This window comes from Xenopus laevis, chromosome 4S, assembly GCF_017654675.1.
Source record: "Xenopus laevis strain J_2021 chromosome 4S, Xenopus_laevis_v10.1, whole genome shotgun sequence".
In the NCBI taxonomy this organism is placed as follows: domain Eukaryota; kingdom Metazoa; phylum Chordata; class Amphibia; order Anura; family Pipidae; genus Xenopus; species Xenopus laevis.
Window position 1 is genome coordinate 105,523,659 of NC_054378.1, and position 21,850 is coordinate 105,545,508.

The 21,850-nt window shown below is 39.2% G+C and overlaps 1 protein-coding gene across 2 annotated transcripts in view; it reads left to right on the forward strand.

Annotated features, from left to right (window-relative positions):
* Window positions 1-5,713: 5,713 nt before the first annotated feature.
* sema3f.S (semaphorin 3F S homeolog) overlaps window positions 5,714-21,850 on the forward strand; it is a 77,378-nt gene continuing 61,241 nt past the window's right edge. For both annotated transcript variants that reach the window (XM_018261304.2, XM_018261305.2), the window contains exon 1: window positions 5,714-6,369. The gene's annotated coding sequence lies outside the window, so the exon portion shown is untranslated. The remainder of the gene's footprint in view (window positions 6,370-21,850) is intronic.

Here is a 21,850-nt window from a genome sequence, read left to right on the forward strand (position 1 = left end):
ATCAAGTACAGGCTACTGTTTTGTTATCTCAGAGAAAAAGCAAATCATTTTGAAAAATTCGAATTATTTGATTATAATGGAGTCTATCGGCAAGTATTTTGTAATCCGTAGCTTTCTGGATAATGGGTTTGCAGATAACGTATCCCATACCTGTACCTTGTGGCAACTAAGTTATAATTAATTCTAACTGGAAGCAAAATTAGCCTGTTGGGTTTACTTAATGTTTAAATTATTAGACTTAAGGCTTCAGGTATGAAGAGCTAAATTACGGAAAGATCTGTTATCCGGAAAACCACAAGTCCCAGCTTTTTGGATAACAGGTCCCACACCTGTACAAAAATTGCTATATTCTTGCTGCCCAAAGGGCCTGCCATTCAGCAGTCAGGCAGTGAGCACATTAAAAGCCGAACAGGAAAAGGAAACTGTATGTATTACAGCATAATCAGAACTGGGTGTGGAAGAGTCCAGGTGCAATATCCACAGTATGGCTGCCCCAGAGGGCAGAGTGCTGCTGGGCATGACAGAACATCTCAGGAGGGTGTGGATGGAGCCTCTGAGTACAGCTGAGTGTGATCCTGAACTACCACATTCCTACATTCCAGTCATTGCACTAACAGCCTTTATTACATGTACGGCACAATGAAAAAAGGAGCACAATGAGGAATGACAGAAATTCTGGAAGTGTCCTCTTTTTTCAGCCGGATCGAGATACGTAACTGCTTTTTTTTCCCGTTGCTGCTGCTTTTTCTTTAGATAAATGGCACTTGTCTATACGATCAGCGTATGGGCATCATCTCAGTGCATACAACTGGTCTCATTGATACCAGTTCACACTTTAAGTCCTGAGGTTTCTCAGTGTGTTGTGTGTGTGTGTGTCTTGCACTTGCTTTGCAGTTATTTAGCAGACAACACATTGCCAGGGAGCATTCCCCCGTCACACACAAACACACAGGGCAGGTACAATGACAACTGCAAATTGCCTCGGTGATTGCCACACTCCTGTCACCTCTGCAGTGCTTGGCAGGCATCCCCAGCACAGAGCCAGGGTTAAGTGAAGAGCATAGGCCAGTTCAAACATTGGCGGAGATGTAAATATTGACAGAATAATTGTCACTAATTGCATTCCTTATGTGAGCCAATAAGGAGGGTAAAAGAGGAGGGGGACATGTTACCTCCCAAACACACAGGCTCATTACTTAAAGAAAACAAAGTGCTCTGTATAATACTCTGTATTATTTCTGATGGAAAACAAAAATGTCTGCTTTACTCTGCACTGGCCCAGCAGTGATTTAAAGGAATTGTTCAGTGTAAAAATAAAAACTGGGTAAATAGATAGTCTGTGCAAATTAAAAAATGTTTCTAATATAGTTAGTTAGACAAAAATGTAACGTATAAAGGCTGGAGTGACTGGATGGCTAACATAACAGCTACAATACTACTTCCTGCTTTTCAGCTTCCTTGGCTTCCACTGACTGGTTACCCTGGTTACCAAACAGTAACCAATCAGTGACTTGAGGGGGGGCCAAAGGGTCATAACTGTTGCTTTTGAATCTGAGCTGAATGCTGAGGATCAATTGCAAACTCATTGAACAGAAATGTCCCATGTGGCCCCCCTTCAAGTCGCTGACTAACTCAGAGTTATAGAGCTGAAAAGCAGGAAGTAGTGTTCTGGCTACTGTATTAGACATCCAGTCACTCCAGCCTTTATACATTACATTTTTGGCTAACTAACTATATTAGAAACATTTTCTATTTTGCACAGCCTATCTATTTACCCAGTTTTTATTTTCACACTGAACTATTCCTTTAAGGCTACTAAATCACTATACCCCAGTATCCCAAAGCCATTAATCCATACTTAGTTTATGCCTCCCTTCTCCCACTGCCCTCCTCTGACTTTTTCTCGCTCTATGCCTAATACAACCTCTAATTATATAATAACATGTCTGAGCATAGTGGTTACTTCAGTAACAGCAGGACAATAAACCACTACAAACGAGGTGACAAATACCTAATTATGCAGAGGTAACAAACACTGAGCCGTCCTTCTGCAGACCCTGTACATTATACAGTGGTGCTTAGATGGGGTTTGTCAGATTTTGATGGGTGAGTAAAGGACATTAATCCTAATGTGCTCTAGGTTCCTCACCAAAGGGGTTAAAGGATCTTGGAAATAATGCTATTCCTATATGCCATCTGTTGGGCTTATACAGTCCTTGTGTGTGAAGGACATCTCATTGGATGAAATGTGACAGGTTGGAGCTGTAGCGCTGTACACAAGATGTGACTTTCTGCTACAAATACACAGCCATATATACACTTGTGACTGTAGTTATTTTTCTGCCTGAAGGAAGGTCCTTGGTTCAGCACCACTAATGATTCCCTGTGGGTGTCCCAATATGAACAGCAAATTGCCGCAGGGTTAACAAGAAATAAATACCATCAGACCAAGCACTGCTCAGCCTCCTCTGCTTTCCTCAGGGGCAGTGCCACTTCTCTGCCCATTCTCTACTTTACTTCTACTTGCTTTTAATAATTACAAGTTAGGGGTCATTTAAAACCGTTGAGAATCGCTGCATTGCTTTAGTGGACCTGGATACATTCAATTAGACGTTACAGAACTATGTCAATTAAAACGTAGCCTATAGAAGTATTATAAATATTACAAGAAAGCATACATGATCAATAAAGACTAGATGCAAAGAACAAATGATGAAATGTTTTGATCGATGTATTGCTAAAAAAAAAGGCCATAACCATTGACCTTCCAGTATGCATAGCAATGCCATAGATTTGTTTTTTGTTTTATTATCATATTATGATATCAATAGGATCAAATTAGTGAACATGATTGGCTGACACCATTCTGGGCCTCCACTTAGAAAAACTCTTTGCATTATCTGATTGTGGCACAAGCTCCCACCACTGGGGTATTTTATTGAGAATGAAAAAATAAAGCTGGTGCCCCGCAGCTGAAATGCCAATTCTTGCACTCAATGGGGGGCATGTTTACTTAGGTCAACATTTTCACATTGGAAAGCTTTGCCATAATGTGCACAATTGCGTCAAGCGTTACTTCGCTACAGCTATGCATTTTCAGCAAAATTCGTCACTTTTTTGCTAATGAAATTTACTTACCTCTGAAAATCCGCCAGCGCTGGCTTTGCGCACATTGCAACACCTCGCCAGGTGTAAACTCGCATGGACAAAGCTAATTCAAGAATATACGAAGTTGCGCACAGGGTACCGAACGCTTGTGAAGTTGAGCTAGCGATAATACAATCAGCAGTTCGAAGTTGCACTAGCGTTGGCTAATTTGCATACCGCATGCAGTTAAAGTACAATGGACGTATATGTTGCAGCAAATACATTACACTACACAAGGCCAGGGAACCTTAATAAAATAAAATAGAGTTGTTATATTGCCCTACACATGTGCCCACTGTATAGTTTAGGTGCCATGTGTTATCAAAAAAAAATAAATTTATGATCTTTTTCAGCCTATCACCCTATAAAAAGGAAAAGACGCCAGCGTTTTTTGGGACTTAGAAACACTTTTAAATTTATATGGACCATGTCCTATCTACTCTATTACACTTCACTGGTCTGAGCTGGCGAAGTCAACTCTGGCGCAAGAGGTAACGTTCAGGAAAATCCGCATCTTAGTGAATTAGTGTAGTTACGTCCATTCACCAGTGTGAATATTCGCCTGGCGTTAGAATGCGAAGTAGCGTTAGAGTCTATCTCCTTCACTAGCGAATTTACGCCAGGGACCCTTAGTAAATTGGCGAAGTGGCAAAATGATGTCACTTCGACCTTTTGTAAATTTGCCCCTAAAAGTTTCTTAAAAGTTTCTTCATTAATGTACTTTAAGCTTACATCAATTTAAATATGGTGGCTACATAAAGGCCATAGGTCATATATATATATATTTATTGGTGATGTTGGTGAAATTGCTGGAAGTGGCCACTTATCATTAAAAATGTCCAAGGATTGGCTCTTGACATGAGCCCACCCTAAAACAAATGTGGCGTTTTAAAATGGTTAAAAAATTATTAATACTATATATGTCATGGTTACAACTTATAAACAGAATCCCACATTATTATTCAATTGATTTTTTAATGACTTTTTTGGAATACAGGATATGATGTCACTGACATAGTAATGTTGAGGATCTCGTTTCTTTGGCGAAAAGGGTAACATATGGGAAAATTAACATTTTACATATCCACAACTTCGGGCAACTTCAGAAAACGCAGCGACTTTTCATTATAGTGGATGGGAAGACACGCGGAGGCAGTTCGGGGAGATTGACGCCCCGAAAGAAGAAGAGGCGATTAGTCGCTGGGCGACAAAATCTTGCCGTATCTCCTCGTGTGAATTAACCCTAAGGCTGAGCAACAAATCAAATAACAGTACACATGGAGAGCCAACAAAGACACTTATACACAGTGCAACTCCATCCTCTTTCAAACAGGTTTTCAGTCTGGAGGTTTATGTCCAATTAGAATTAATTTATCCCAAACAGATTACATGGGTGACTGACTAATTGACCAAGTTGTCAGCCACTGAGTGACCAGCTTAGCCATGAGCTATCTGCTGCTTTAAGTAAAATAAAATGAAATAAAAAATAGCACATTCATCAAACAGTGGACTTCATATCATTAAAATGCTACACTTTCCAACTGTAAACCAAACCACAGGGGTTCAATTAAATCAGGCTAGGAACAACAACAGGTACTAAATTTGTTTTGTCTGTATTCCTTAACATTGCCTCCCCAAATAACTTAGTATTAGACCAGGGTTACGCAACTACAGTATTGTAAGGCTGAATCTGTTTTTTTTGGGTGTTATAGTCCTACAATAGCTGCAGAATGCCTATCCCTGGAGCAAATAATTCTATGACAGCCCTTGGTGGTTTTTGGTAGACACATCTGCATCTGGGATAACATATTACTGTATCCAGGTCTAATCTGCAGCTCTCAAGCTGCTGCAGAACTTCAATTCCCATTAGCTTTGGGCAATCACTGGCAATGCAGCAAAAACACAACTAAATATATAAACTATATGATTTATGAAAGATGTTTCCTTTTCTACATCTATGAAGAATCAATAATCAGTGTATTATAGACACACTGTGCACAATCAGACCACAGAACTAAGGAGGGAAGTGATAGAGAGGGGTGGGGTGTATAATCAAGACACTTGAACTTGGCACCCAAAGAAGTTGCCTTGCTAGAGCATGTATGTACCACACCCAAATCTTAATTTCTTGGAACTGGGGGGTTCCCTAAGAAACAGGGCAGGGTGGAAATGTATAAACATTAGATCATAACCAAGTTATTGTCTGTTATCAATAATACCAATAACAACAATGTCCTGTATATACATATGTGCGTGCACACGTTATACGTTATATTTATATGTAGGTAACCTGAATGATTCCCTGATTTTGGTTATTCTGCCCCAAAGTAATTTGTTATCTTTTAAATAAAAATGCTTTATATTGGCAGAAATCGGTAAATCTAGGACATGCAACAATGACCAATAGAAATGTGGCAAAGAAGTAGGAGGGCAGATATAACAATAAAACAGAGAATATGTTGCAAGACAGAAAGAGAGAGAAAGAGCAATCGAATGAGAATAGTTTCTTCGAAGGTAGATTTTAGATTCCTGCACCTTTTCTTCCCACATGAGGGATGGGCCAGGTAAGGGCACACAGTATGTTTTTTGCTGGGATTGGGGGAGGACCAGGCAGGTGAGAGGTGTGTGTGTGCAGGGGGTGGGGAGCTGTCTCTCTCTCTCTCTGGGAGGCTGGAGGAGGCTGGTTTATGTAAATATCTCAAGTTCCTGACTTTCTCAGCCTGGAGCTGCTCAGTTCCAGCGAGAACATTATCAAAAACGGCTGTGGGATTTGAGGCTGCCTGAGTTCCCTGCTCTGCGCATACAAGGCAAGGTTTTGGCTACTGCCCAGGACAGGTATCCAGCCTTCAGAGGAAAAGAAGAGCCCATTTGGATTTATCACTAGGTCCTGAATACTACAAGCCATAATTACAGAATACAGCAACCCTTTCAGGCTGGTACCCAGCACTACAACAAGCATGTGTTTCTGTCACTGTCCCACCAAAGTTTTTTCTTGTCTAATCTAATATTTTGGAGTGCAATTAAATTGCACAGATTTGTCTCTTGTTTTTGCTGTTTCTTTTTTTTTTTTTTTTTTTTTTTTGCTCGACCCTTTGGAATTGGACTTGGAGGATCTTACAGATTTTGTTTTCTGAGCAGCAAGTCCTGCTGTCTTTCTTCTTTTATTCTGTGGAGCCAGGGCATCTGCATAGCGTGGACAGTGGACATCGGGGGTCGTGTTAGGTGAGTGCAAGCTGTGTGTGCAATCAGGATGTGGGTTTATACCAGCGCTACTATGTTTCTTTTGGAGCCTGCAGCAGAGCAGCCAGTCAGATCCTCACTGCCTGTGGGTCTTTCAGTCTAGCACTCTTTCATGATCTATAGATTCTTCTATTTACCCTTCTAAGGAAGAGGGTAACATTTTCATTTGGAAAGGTTACCAATAGAAGGCTTTCGATTGGAGAACTTATAATTACTGTATTTATAAATGTACAGCAGTTAATCCTTTTTGTGCAGGCTATGTCTCCTTACATTGTCATTATTCTCTGCCTATATAAACCCTTACTTTTTTATGTCTTATTTTACCTGCTATCCAATTTTATTTTACTTCTGCCTCGCTCTCACTTGCTCATTGTCTATTATAAATGCACTTTTGCTCTCTACTATGAGTCATAATACCTGACAGGTTATATATCCGCTGCTGCCTTTGGCTGTCAGACTCTTTCCCTCTTATGCACTTTCATTCTCAATCACACTTAAATGTTCTGTACACTTTCTATCAATTCTCTCTGCTGCCTCTCTCCCCCTCCAGTCTCATTTTCCTTTCTCACCTATCTTCCTTCTCCCCTCTCTAGTCCTCTCCTCTGCTGCCCTCCCTTTCATTTCTTTTTCTCGCTCTCTCTCTCCCTTGCTGCTCTCTCATTACCTCTTTCTGCCTCTTTCTGCCTTTGTGTTGCTCTTTTTCAGTGATTCTTGTGTCAACAGAGGGAAGAAACAGAGAATCTGGGAGGCTGAAGGGCAAAGTGTACAAAATGCAGGCAGGGAGAGACAGAATAGGTAGTTGCAGAAAGAGAAGGGACCCAGAAAGCCTAATAAAGGTAGGAAGAATGAGAAGTGGAGCTAAATTAGAGCCTTAGACTGAGACGGCATTATCCTAGAGAAAATGAGGCACAGTGTTTGTAAACAGTTGAAAGAACAAGAAATATAAGCAATGGTATAATACATTAATAGGTTATTCTTCTGTTTTTAGCTCTCAAGCTCAGATGAACCCATTGCCACTCAAAAAGACAGACAAAGCATTGCTCCGTATTAAACAGACAGCCTGTAATACCCTGCTCAGCTCCAAGGGGTCCATACGGAATATGTCTCCAACTGCATTGAGCTTTGCTGCTTTTTGGGGGCTTCTACTGGTAGATCAATTAAAGGGAAAGTTTAGGGACCAAAGGAAAAAAAACGCACTATAAGACTATTTCAGTTTCATAACAAGGTAATATTACCCTTTCCTTTGCATCAGGTTTGCATGGATTTGGCCTTTACTCCAAAAAACTATTGGCAAAATCACCAGGGTTTATTAGAGATACAAGTTCACCTGTCTGAATGTTCTGCATTACGTCTCCTATTTATAACATAAAGAACAAGATAAGGTTCCATTGAACATACTGACTCATCACGCTCAGTCATTTTAAAGAAAAAATAAGTGGCAAGCTGGGATAGTAATAAGTACTGCACAAAAAAAATATAATTCTATTTGTCGCCTTGTATAATGTATGTATATATATATATATATACTCACACGTATCACTATATATAATTAATATTTAGCTGCTGCAGTATATCTGATTATGTTGGCTCTGGCAGTGAAAGAGTTACTTTATATTCATGGTCGATTTTCTTTTCCTCCTGCGCTTTTCTCCTTTTTTTCTGCTTTTGTTCACACTGTGAGATAACCTGTTTTATTGCACGTGGCTGAGAGAGGGGTGGGGGAGGTATGGAGAGACTGCCACAGAGAGAAAAGGGAGACAGAAAGGAGACAGCCACAGCACGTATATACAGTATGTGTGTCTGTGTTTATGTTTGCATATATATATAAATACATACATACATACATACATATATTTACATGTGCTCATTTAGTGAGGTAGAGTTGGCACAGGGAAGAATTAAAGGGAATAACAAATGCACAGTGGAGTCCAGCTGAACATTTTTGTAATTTGTAACATTTGTACATTTTGCAACCCAATATAAACTTTAGTACTTGAGTAATTCATACTCAACAATTCAACAATAGTCTATATGTAAATGCACGTGACCCATAAAAGTGATAGACACACCCCACAATACCCTCAGCTGACGTGAGTATGACAAACGGACCCACAAATGAGTGTAAATGCTGTCTTGTGACTGACAGTGGCCTACCTTTAGGAAAACTGCCATCCTATGGGGGCCACACTGCTACCCAATGAATGAAAGTCTCTCTATAGAGAGAGGCAGTGACTGTGTGTGGATATAATGACTAGCACTGCCTTTGAATGCACAAGGCTCTCCTTCAATAAGCTGAATTTCCACTGGCTGGCAAAACCAGTTCTGTGACCCAAAAGGACTTCCCAGAGAAGCTTTCAATCTAAAACATAGCATGAGTTTCCGTTTACTTGTGTGTCAAAGCCCATATATTACAAGGGACACTATTACCAAATGAAAAACAATAAATTGTACCTAAAGACCAAGTGTGTGTTATTCACTATAATCATCTTTTAGAGTGTGTGATATTTACATATATTAATATATTCAGTATATGGCATAGGGAAATGCATTTGAGTTGTCATCTTCTTTACTTTCAAACCATAGATGTTTCATAAACGTTTGTTTTATGTAATTTGTCCAGGCCCACATAAAACTGGCTATGAATAACATGCAAAGAAGACATAATATCAAATACATTGTTGTAGGCAAGCCTAGTCATTCAGCTGCCTAATGCAGAATAATCCCGACCTCTGCAACCCCTCTTACCTGTCCTGCAAGGTGAACAGATACCAACTGTATGAATTTTTTTTTGTAATATAGGCCAATACTATATGGTTTTTGAAATGTATTAAATAACCCACAAATCCTTCCCTGAGAGTTATGTAATAAAAGGTAAAAGGTTTATTACAGGCCTAATAGCAACCACTCAGCAGGTTGCATTTGCTGGTCCTCTATTTAAAAGCAAACATTTTTATTGGTTGCTATGGATTACTGCACCTGGGCAAACTTTGTGCCATGTATTATATCCGAGAACTTGATGCCACTACAGGGACAGTGCCCATTAACAGATAATTTGATAGTTTAGTAAAAAAAATAAATCACTATTTGGCAGTTTCTTTTGTGAATATGGAATTTAGCAAGATGTAATTAATGGATCGAATCTAATGATGGTTTTGGTATGTGACTAAGTTAATGCATACCTCCCAACTGTGCCGTTTTTCGCAGGACAGTTCCGATTTTGACAGCTCAACCAGCAGTCCCAGATTGTTACTGAAATGTCCCAACTTTCTCTTTGATCTCCTGCACTGAACAGCCAGAAAAAGATACTGCTTTTGGCAGAGCCCAGCATATGTGGCAGGTGCACTTAGATATATTTGTAACAATTTAAGAGAAACAATTGTAACAATTTAAGAAAAGCAAAGAAACAATTGTAACAATTTTAAGAGAATCAAACATACAATTGTAACAATTTTAAGAGAATTGTAACAATTTAAGAGAACCCAAGAATCAATTGTAACAATTTAAGATAAGCAGGTCTCTTGGTGAAACTGTGACTTGCAGTTTAAAGGAGAAACAAACCCTTAATTAAAAAAAAAAACTAGCTTCCCTGCCCCTGGGCAAATGCCCCTAACTCTTTACTTACTCCGTGCAGATTCTGTCCAGCAGAGTTCACGGACGCCATCTTCTTCTCTTCTGTAATCTTTGGAATGAGACCAATGCTTCGGCAATTTTCGTGAGTTTCAGAAAATTGCTCCAATTGCGCATGCTCCGATACATCGGCCTCATTCCGAAGATTACCGAATAGAAGAAGATGGCTGCCGTGAACTTCGCTGGACAGAATCTGCATGGAGGAGTAAGTAAAGAGTTAGGGGCATTTGCCCAGGGGGGAGGCAGCTAGGCTGGGGGGAGGAGGGAGTTGGGTCTATATAGGGTAGGGGGGTAGGGTTTTTGTTTCTACTTTAAAGGGCAATTCACCTTCATTAGCAAAACTGTAATAACACATTAAAAACCCCAGAAATATGTTCAAACTTTCATAACATGCCAAATTTTGTAAAATTAACATGGTAATTAAGGGGTGTGGCCACAAAATGTCAGTGGTTAAAAAAAAACTTTGCTACACTCTGCGTGAGAAATCTTTCTATTTCCAAAATGTTGGGAGCTGTGGTTAACTAAAAAAATGTGGTGCTTGCTTCTATGTAAGTTTGGTATCAATATGTACTGCATATATTAATGTAGTATTCTATTATTAAGTGCATAAGAATGCCAGGTAATACCGTAACACATGTTTCCATTGTAATGTTGCCTAAGACAAAGCAAGTATCTTCTTTATACTCGCCCTTCAGCCACAAACTTATTGTGGATCCGATCGTACAAATCATCGTATGATCGGACTTCCCCATCTCCCGACCTGCCACTAACCATTCCGATCAAATAAAGTAGAAAAGAACAGATGAGCCGATGTTCTGCCCCTGACAGCAATCGTACGAAAGTTGTGTCCGACAAAGCTGGTGACAGTCTCCCACTGAAAATCGTACGATCGGCAATACATGCAGAGATATTACCAGCAGCCGACAGAAATCTTTTAACTTGTCCGTTCAACCAAACGACTGATCTCTGCCGAACGAAAAATGTCGGGACTCTCCACACACGGTCCGAAAATCGTACGATCAGATCTTTGCGTCTATGGCCAGCTTTAGGCAGAGAGTTTCTATAATGACCATGTAGATCTGAGCATTAATGGCTGAAGCCCCATTGCCGTCATTACGGAAACAGCTCAGAAATCATCCAGTAACTAGTTACCTTGCCAGAGGCTGAAGTCAGTATTTTTATTTTCTTTTAGTTCTATAGCTAAGCATTATCTGCTAGAGGGGGAGTCTCAAAGAACACACAAGAGCAATGCAGAACTAAAACACACAGGGGGTCATTTATAAAGTTTGCACAGTGCATATTTTTCGCAAATGGTTGTATTGCGCATGTTTTTTGCTGAGCACTAATATATTGCACTGCTCTGCCCGTCTTTCCGGTTTTTGCGAATTCGCAGTGTGAATAAATTTTCGCAAATGAGACAGGAGTTTGCGCGAGCGCACCCAATGTGCGAGGTTGTTGTGCGCGAAAATAGCGTTAAATTCGCAGTTTGCAAAACTGTTTTGCGAATATTTTATCCGCCACCAAAGTTGTGGCGTAATTGAGTCGCAGAGTGTGCGCATAAAGATTTTGTGAATTGTGACATATTTATAAAGCCCCTTTAAGACATTCGCATTGTGAATAAAAAAATCGCAATTCTGTATGCAGCCTCTTATTCAGCTTTATAAATATAACCATGCGCAGGGCAAATATATTCACTTTGCGAACCAATCTGCCCTGCGCGAAGTTTATAAATGACCCCCACTGTGTGAATGCACCAGGCAGGGAAGCACTCGGTTATTCCCCCAGGCAATAACAAAGGATCTTCAATCTTTACAAATTTTTGTAAACTTCAAAACACCCGATCAAGCGATTATTTTGAAATCGAAAATTGCGCTGTGGTTCCTACAGAGATTTTCAGCTTTGAAGTAATAACCATTTAGAAAGTAGATATTATCACCTCAGGACATTGCAGAACTTTCCCAACTTAGTGGAGTGTGACGGTTGTATTTGAAGGGTACACTATTAATCCAACATGAAAATCAAATAGTAATATTCTCAGCTATAGATAGAAAAGATATTGTCCAATAATTAGATATTTTATTTGCTATTTCTTGCACTACAATACTTTCTGTTCCCATTGCTACACTGCGTAACATCAGGATGAGTGGAGCATACCTCCCAACTTTCCTATTTTCAGCAGGACAGTCACGCTTTTGACCGCTCAACCCGAAGGCACGGGTTTGTACTGGAAAGTCCAGATTTCTCTTCACTGAACAGCTAAAAAAAAAGATACATTTCTAACTTAATTGGCTTTTGGCAGAGAGACCAGAACATCTGCAAGGTACAGATAAGTTACTTTTTAACAATTTTGAGATAAGCAAATAAGTAATTGTAACAATTTAGATTACTGGTCTCTTGGGAGATGTTAGACTCACAGCTTAAAGGGCAAATCACCTTCATTAGCAAAACTGCTAATGATGCACATAGCATTGGTATGTTATTAAACTTAAAAGGCAACAAAACTCCTAAACACATTTTGTTGTATTGCTATATTAGATTCCAGGGGCAGATTCACTGACGGGCGCATTTTTGCCAGCGCCAGCTTCACACCCACCACCACTTTGCCAGGCGCAAATACGCTACAAATACTCTAATTCATTTGGTGCGAAGTTTTGTCCGGGATCATCGAACGCTGTCGACTTTTCGCTAGTGTTACTTCGGCTGTGCGCGCATTTCATAGTGAAGATACTTTAGCATTCGTTTGTGCCTAGCGAAACTTCACTAGTGATCTTGCGCTTAGGTCAATTTGCATAGGGTGGGAAATTTAAAGCTGTATGGACGTCTTAATTATAAATGTTGCTGCAAATGGTTTGTTACCGGTTTATATTACAAAAGTCCAGGGAACCTTTATAAAAACAAGAGAGTTAATATAATGCCCTATACATGAGCCCACTGTAAAAATAATGTTCCACATGTAATAAAATGTGTGGAGTAAACCGCTTACCCAAAAAAAGTAAGTTAGGACTTTTGCAGCCAATCCCGCTTAAAAAAGGGAAAAGTCGCCAGCGTTTTTGGAACTTTAATGCATTTTCAGCGCACATGATATGATGTAAGTGACCATTAAGGAAGATCTAGCTTCTTTTTAGCACTTGGCCTGGTCTGAGGTGGTAAAGTCAGCTCTGGTGAAAGAGGATACGTTCAGTAAAATTTGAATTTGTCGAGTAACGATCATTCGCCAGACGGAAAAGTTGCCTGGCGATATAGAGTGAATGACCGCTAGGGACGGTTCCACTTGCTAGTGAATTGACGTCTGCGCCTGTTAGTGAATTGGCGATGTCCCTGTGGGTGGCAACGCTGGCGAAAAGTTGCTAGCGTTAGACACTTCGCTTTTTAGTAAATCTGCCCCCATGTGATCTAGGCAGTAAACAGCAATGTTCGTTGTAGTGAGGCTTGATTTAGCAAGTGTGGGTTCTGCATAAGGGTCAGGCAATGACACGCAGCACAAGGCGACATCGCAACAGATTCTTAAACCAGCCCTTGCACACAAGTTATTTATAGTCCTATATACACTAATAGGAAACTTCTAGTAAAAGTGAATGGAATGTGATATCAACTACATCTGTATAGTTAACAACTTGTATACGATTAAGTTACCCCACCCCCCCAAAAAAAATATATATTTAAAGGGAAGCTTTAAAAATATTACATTTGGGGCAGGAGAATAAATTTGGGATGGAGTTGGATGCAACCTGAATTAATTAATTACAGTTTGGCTTTAACAGAAAAAAAGAAGGCCTAAATTCATACAGAAGGAAAAATCATATTGTATGGTCCGATGCATTAAATTACATTGATGTTTATTTAAGCTTATCTATATCATATTGTATACCTAACCAAGGACCTATCTGACACACAACATAGGCAGCAAATTAAATCTTGATCTCCTGGGTGCCTTACACTGTTTGGTTTCTCAGATCTCTTTTATCCAGACTGAGACAATTATTATTTTTAACTTACTCCGGCCCAGTGCCTAAAACAATATTTTGGAAAATCTCTGAAGCTGATGCTTTTTCTGTCACAGATATCTATCATTCTTTTCAACTTAAAACCAGACAACAGGCCCTTAAGCCTATGATCCCTGCGAGAAAAGATCTGATTTTCCTGGCAGGATTATAAACAAAATAAAAACAGAAATACAAGTGCAATTGGTTTTGATTTGATATAAAGAAGGAGGTCTATAGAAAGGACACAAAAAATAAAGGAGTGCCAGGTAAAAAGACTGGGTGCAGGGAGGGCTCACTCAACCTAGGACAGGTCTTCAGACTTTCTTTGTACAGCCCATTTGTTGTACCCCTTTTGGATTCCCCCTTAGTTTACAGATATATACACACACACAAACACACATGTTTATCGAATCTGAGAATGTGTCTCTGCGCTTAAAAAATCAACTTTAAGTCTGATCTGGTTGTGGGCCTAAGGGCGCAACAATCAAATCACAAGATCAGGAATGCAGGAGGTGAGATCAAGGACAGAATCAATGAACCAATGCGGCCCTTGGTCCAACAGGAATTTTAAGCCTACCCAATCGGCTTCTGCCCGATTTTCAGCCAGATATTGATCGTGGAAAGCTCCATACGCTGCCTAATAAGCTGCCAACTTTATCCGTCGACAGCTTTTCTCAACCCGTGTATGGCCACCTTAATAAATAAAGGTGACCATAGAAGTAACAATTACGATCTTTCTTTGAAAAGATCTTTCCAAGAAAGATCGTTCGCTTCAATACACACGTGTAGAGTTGAATCATCAGATATACAGGTAGAAACAATAGAATTCTACCTGTATCTGACGATTCAGCACTAACAATGGCCGATGTTTGGGCACCCGATCAAAATTTTCCGTCCAGCCCGATCGACGAGCCAACTGATATCCAAGTCTTCTGCCGATATCAGCTCTTTTCCCCACCATACACGCACAGAATATCGTACGAAAATTAGTTTGTAATTTGTCTGTGAAATACTTATTATTCCAGCAAACTTTTTGATATGAGTCAACAATGTGATATACACTATGTGCATGCACTACTTCATTTTAAAGTCACACAGATAAGTCTGTGGAACCCACGGGAAGGACAGAGACTAGTGATGGGCAAATTTGTCTCGTTTTGATTAGCCGAATTTTGCCGCCCACGTCAGTTCTGACACTCACATCAATTTTAACACCAGCGTTAAAGTCAATGGGTGTCTGAATAATGTTGATGCACAACCGTTTTAACACGCACGACTTTTCCGACACACATCCAAAAATGTATTTTTTTTTGCTGGCGGCGAAACGTGAAAATTTGCCGCAAATTCACGCCTGGTGAATTTATTCATTATTGAAAACAGTCTAAAGCAACACATTCAAACTGTGGCTCTCCAGCTAGACAGCCCTACCAGAGAGTATTGTTCTTTTTACAGGGCATAATATTAATTATGACTGCATAAATAGTTTAACTGTATAAAAGCACAAAATGTTCCTGTATATATTATTCAGTCCTGACCCTAGTAGGGCATCAAAAGGCTGCAATTTGCTGTCACTAAGTGATCCCACAGAAGCCCTACAGCAGTTCAACAATGACAGTGCAATTTAATTTGTGCACTTCACAGACTCACTCGTAAAATTCTGCTGAATGAAAGTTAATGGTGAGTGAGTTCATTCATAAAAGGCTAGTGAATGAGCGAAAATACATCTGACATTCCAGCCTCATCTAGGAGCCTTAAAATTTTGTTTAATCCCTGCCGTTGGCAATCTTGATTTGCAGAAAACCTATACCTCCAGTAAGGAACATAATGGGTTGATTTTTGGTGATTTGTATAAGAAACAACATTTATATTTTATATAGTAGTTACACATTTTTAGTATTGTTTTAGTATTGTCCTGAGATGCAGAACCTCTTTCTTATCTATATAAAGTTATGGCACCTGTTATCCAGAATGCTCAGAACCTGGGGTTTTACGGGTATAGGGGTCTGCCCATAATTTCAATCAACAAAGTATGCTAAAAAAATGATTTAAACATTGATTCAATCTATATTGATTTGCTACCAATACAGATGAATTATATCTTAGATAGGATAAAGTCCTTGGTACTGTTTTTATTATTACAGAAAAAAAAGGAAATCATTTTTAAAAACGTGCATTTTTTGCTAAAAATGGATTCTATGGGACATGGCCTTCGAATAATTTGGCGCATTCTGAATAACGGGTTTCCGGATAACAGATCTCATACCTGTACAATGACGTCATGATTCTTCTTTCTTGTGCTTAGTGGTAAAGAATACAGAACTCAAATGATATAATAGGAAATTCCAATGATTACATTGTTGCAATATAAGTTAATCATGTATTGTCCTATATTCTATGGCATTTTTTTTCTTTCCTGTTGATTGGAAGATCCAGCCGGCTATAAAAAACTAATAGAAATGTGTCTTGCCAGGGATTAATTGCTTTCAATTTATTCACTGACAACTCCAGGTATGGGACCTCGCTTTTTCCGGATAGTGGATCTTTCCGTAATTTTCATACCTAAATTCTACTAGAAAAATATTCAAACATTAAATAAACCCAATAGACTGGTTTTGCTTCCATTAAGGATTAATTATATCTTAGTCAAGTACAAGGTACTGTTGTTTTATTATTTTTAAAAATTTGGATTATTTGGGTAAAAGGGAGTCTATGGGAGACAGCCATTCCGTAATTTGGAGCTTTCTGGATAATGAGTTTCCGGATAACATACCCCGTACCTGTATTAGCAATGAGGCTGTCGATGGCCTGGCCCCTGTTATTCTCCAACCATAAGGATAGGACTGCAAGGACGTTTTCAGCGCAAGCTGCGACAAAACGCTTGCGACAAGTCGTATGCGACAAAAATAAGGTAAGTGAATGCATTGTCACATGGTGTCGCATCTTTGACCTGACGCAACACGACTGTTGGATGCAAGCTGCATCTGCATCCGACAGTCGGATCACGCCGAAAATGTCCATGTAGTCCTACCCTTACGCATAGCATCCAATCACTCCTCACCTGGTGTTGCTGTATTATATTAGGTGATGAAAGTGTCCTCATGTGACATTACTCTTAGCTAAGCAGGTTAGCTGAGTTGAACTTGAATGACTAACAATGGCATACCAAAGGAAATGGACCTGAAAAAATGCTGTATGTTTAAAGTTCATTTCATACAGAGGTGTATTCCGTCGCTGCAATTATTGCATTTGACTCTCTTTAGCGTCCCACTGTCAACAATGTACCGTGCTGACTGCCTCTTGCTTTGCTTTTACCCGGGTTATTTACAGGCCTTTAGAACACGCCTAAAATTCAGAGGAACAAATGACCATAACTTGAAACCTTTATGAATCCAAAAGGTCTGCTGCATTATTCAAGGTCTCCTTTTAACAAAGGCTTCTGTGATTCATTTGGGGAAGGTGACCCACGATGAATGTACAACTTTAGCAAAAAGCTTTTTAACTAAAAAACAAGTGGTTACTGCATCGACACTATTTCAAGTCTTGTAAAGAAAACATGTACTAGTGGGGTAGAGAAATGGTTCAAGACTGAACTTCAATGGAATCCTGTGATCCTCTCTCTTCTTGTTGTTAATTATTACCAACATGCCAAACAAACATACACCCGGCTTAAGCAAGCAGCTATTACTAATATATGCTAGAATTTAAACAACTGAAAGGGAACTCTAACCTTGAGATTCAATGCAGTCAGCTTCTGAATAGCTGTGGCTCTTTCTTTACAATCTTTGTCCAATGCTCTTTCTCTTCCTTTATATTTGCAGGGAAATTGTGATTGCAGTGCCTCTACACACTCATGCTTCACAGCTTTGTTATATTTTAGTTGCCTTTTTGATTATTTACTAAGGGGGCGCTTCACTAACTTCGAGTGAAGGATTCGAAGTAAAAAAACTTCGAACTTCGAAGTGTTTTTTGGGCTACTTCGACCATCGAATGGGCTACTACGGCCTTCGACTACGACTTCGAATCAAAGGATTCGAACTAAAAATCGTTCGACTGTTCCACCATTCAATAGTCGAAGTACTGTCTCTTTAAGAAAAAACTTCGACCCCCTAGGAAGGTCCCCATAGGCTTTCCTACGTTTTTTTGATCGAAGGATATTCCTTCGATTGTTGGATTTAAATCCTTCGAATCGAACGATTCAAAGGATTTTATTGTTCGATCGAATGAATAATCCTTCGATCGCACTATTTGCGCTAAAATCAAAGGATTTTAATTCCCAGTCAAATATCGAGGGTTAATTAACCCTCGATATTCGACCCTTTGTGAATCGGCCCCTAAGAGTAAATTCGTCCATGCCCAACAGATCTGGATTTCCGACTCCATTTCTGAGCAGTAAAGATGGACAAGAGTTGCCTCCTTTCTCAATCTGTAGGGTATTTGCAGATTATTTTGGGTACCAAATGCTTTTATTCCAAATAGTATGGTTTTAGCTCATTTGTTTTGCAACAGTATCATAAATGTTGATTAAATGTGCATTGCGTCTTATAAACTCTCTGTCGAGTTTCCATATACTGGACCAATTATTAACCCATACTATATGTTCAGGGGCCAGACTATATATAATAATATGATGGTTCCAAAAAAGTCTCTGCTATAGAAATCTCTTGGAGGGCCTGTCGTCATTCAGTTGGACACGCCTACTATATCCTACACACATACATAGGGGCACAGGGGCGTAACTACAGAGGAAGCAGACCCTGCGCCTGCAGGGGCGCCCAGGAGCTTTAGGGGCCCCATGAGGCCCTAATTAATAAACCATTACAATATATATTGGTAAAACAGGGCAACCTCTCAATTTGTTGGGGGCCCTAAAATTAATTTGCTGTGGGGCCCAGTAACATCTAGTTACGCCACTGTAGGGGCACATTTACTTAGCTCGAGTGAAGGATTAGAATGAAAAAAACGTCGAATTTCGAAAACCTACCGAGCACCGATGTTAGCCTATGGGGACCTTCCCCATAAGCTTCCTAAGCTTTTTTTGATCGAAGGAAAATTCTTTGATCGATGGATTAAAATCCTTTGAATCATTCGATTCGAAGGATTTAATTGTTTGATCTAACGATTTTTCCTTCAATCGAAGCATTTGCTGTAAATCCTTCGACTTCGATATAGTAAATGTAAATGTGCCCCCTAGAAACCAGTTATCCCGAAAGCTCCGAATTACGGAAAGGCCATCTTCCATAGACTCCGTTTTATCCAAATAATCGAAATTTTTAAAAGTGATGTCCTTTGTCTCTATAATAATAAAACAGTACCTTGTACTTGACCCAAACTAAGATATAATTAATCCATATTGGAAGCCTCTTGGGTTTATTTAATGTTTACATGATTTTCTAGTAGACTTAAGGCATACAGATCCAAATTATGGAAAGATCCCTTATCCGGAAAACCCCAGGTCCCGAGCATTCTGGATAACAGGTCTTAGACCTGTATATAGACAAATACCTCTGCACTCAACCTGTTAACAATATAAGAAATGATATACATATCTACAGAGAAAGAGAACTGAACACTGCAGAACTAGTTATCCTGTCCTTTTGCATTAAATAATGTGTTGTCATATCTGAAGACAAATTATGGGTCTGACCTTACTGACCATAGCGTTTTTTTTAGCTTTTACTGGATTACTGGCAGTCTGTTACATTATGTATCCCAGATTTCTCTAAGTTTTTATTTGAAGCTTCATATGGAGCTTTTTATTGATTTTAGTTTTCCAGAAAACATTACATTATACCATAAGGCACCATTTCTGTATTTTTACATTTTTATGACTTACCATATTTCCATTTCTCTGTTTCTAAATACAGAACAGTCTCTATTCGGATCATGGTAATTGTTATAACAATGAATTAGGAGATTTGTGTGTCAGGGTTAGATGTTAAATGTATCTGCATTTACTTTATTTTGAAGAAAAACAATGCTGATTGTACAGTTTTATATGTAGAGTGGGACTGTGGAGCTGTATTATTTCTTATTTGGTGGACGCTTTTCATTTTAGATTCGTTGTTTCACTTATCTTTCCTTACAAATCATTTTAGCTTTGCCTTAGGCCCTTATAGGTGTAACTGCAATAAATAATCTTTTTGTGTGACTTTTCCAGAATATTATTAAATTCCACACTGCAGAGTCATGAAGTTTCTCTGAAACAAGGTTGGATTACCCTGACCCTAAGATTTTTTTGGATGTTGCAAAGATACGTTTTCTTTGACTCCTACACTGGTAAATAGAACTACAACATGTTGGTGAGCCACTGAGACTTATTCTGTACCATGGCACTGGATTACTTATTTCTATTTCTGTAATACCACAAGGAATATCTTACCTTCCTGTATGAAACAATTCAAGGGATGTACAATTCATCATCTTATTGAAAGCAGCTTCCTAAAAAGAAAAATATATATTTTATTGTCATGGTAACATTAAATAGAACTTTTAATATGCCTCTCTGGTTTGCCAGTCTACACTTGTTGCTTCTGTTGTTGTTCTTGGCCATCAAAGGGAACATAAACATGCCTCAGAACTGCCCCGTTTTTTAGCGGGACACTCCCGATTTTGACAGCTCAGCCCATAGTCCCTTGTTTCTTACTAAAAAAGAGGAAGCTCCATCCTCTACCCAACACTATACTGAAGTGTGGCAGCAATTATACACATTATGCTAATAACATAACTCCCAACTGTCCCATTTTTCATGGCACAGTCTCGATTTTGACAGTTCAAACCTGAGTCCCGGGTTTCTTACTGAGATGTCCCAAGTTTCTCTTTTGATCTTTTGCACTGATGCCAGAAAAAGATACAACGTTTCTGAGACTTAATTAAAATAAGAGGCTTTTTGGCAGAGAGGCCAGAACACTGATCAGCTACACTTGGATGCATTTCTAACAATTTAAGATAAGCAAAGAAACAATTGTAACTATTTAAAGGGTTACTGGCATGAAAAAAAATCAGTTAATAGTGCTACTCCAGCAGAATTCTGCACTGAAATCCATTTTTCAAAAGAGCAAACAGATTTTGTTATATTCAATTTTGAAATCTGACATGGGGCTAGACATTTTGTCAGTTCCCCAGCTGCCCCAGTCATGTGACTTGTGCCTGCACTTGGAATTACTTTCTGGCAGGCTGTTATTTCTCCTACTTAATGTAACTGAATCAGTCTCAGTGGGACTTGGCTTTTACTATTTAGTGCTGTTCTTAGATCTACCAGGGAGCTGTTATCTTGTGTTAGGGAGCTGCAATCTGGTTACCTTCCCATTGTTCTGTATTTAGGCTGCTGGTGGTGGAAAGGGAGGGGGTGATATCACTCTAACTTGCAGTACAGCAGTAAAGAGTGATTGAAGTTTATCAGAGCACAAGTCACATGACTGGAGGCAGCTGGGAAATTGACAATATGTCTAGCCCCAGATTTCAAAATTGAATATAACAAAATCTGTTTGCTCTTTTGAAAAATGGATTTCAGTGCAGAATTCTGCTGGAGCAGCACTATTAACTGATGCGTTTTGAAAAAAACATGTTTTCCCATGACAGTATCCCTTTAAGATGGGCAGGTCTCTTGGGGAAACTGTGACTCACAGCTTAAAGGGCAATTTCAGTTTCATTATCAAAACTGGTATTACACATAAAAAACATGGCCTTAAAATCCCAGAAATGTGTTCAAACTTTAATAACCTGCCAAATTTTGTGAAATAGACATGGTAATTAGGGGCCATAAAATGGACATGGTCAAAATGGTGCCGCACTAGGCGCGCCTAATGTTTCTATCCCTCTTTATATTTTTCAAATGTTGGGAGGTATGCATTAAT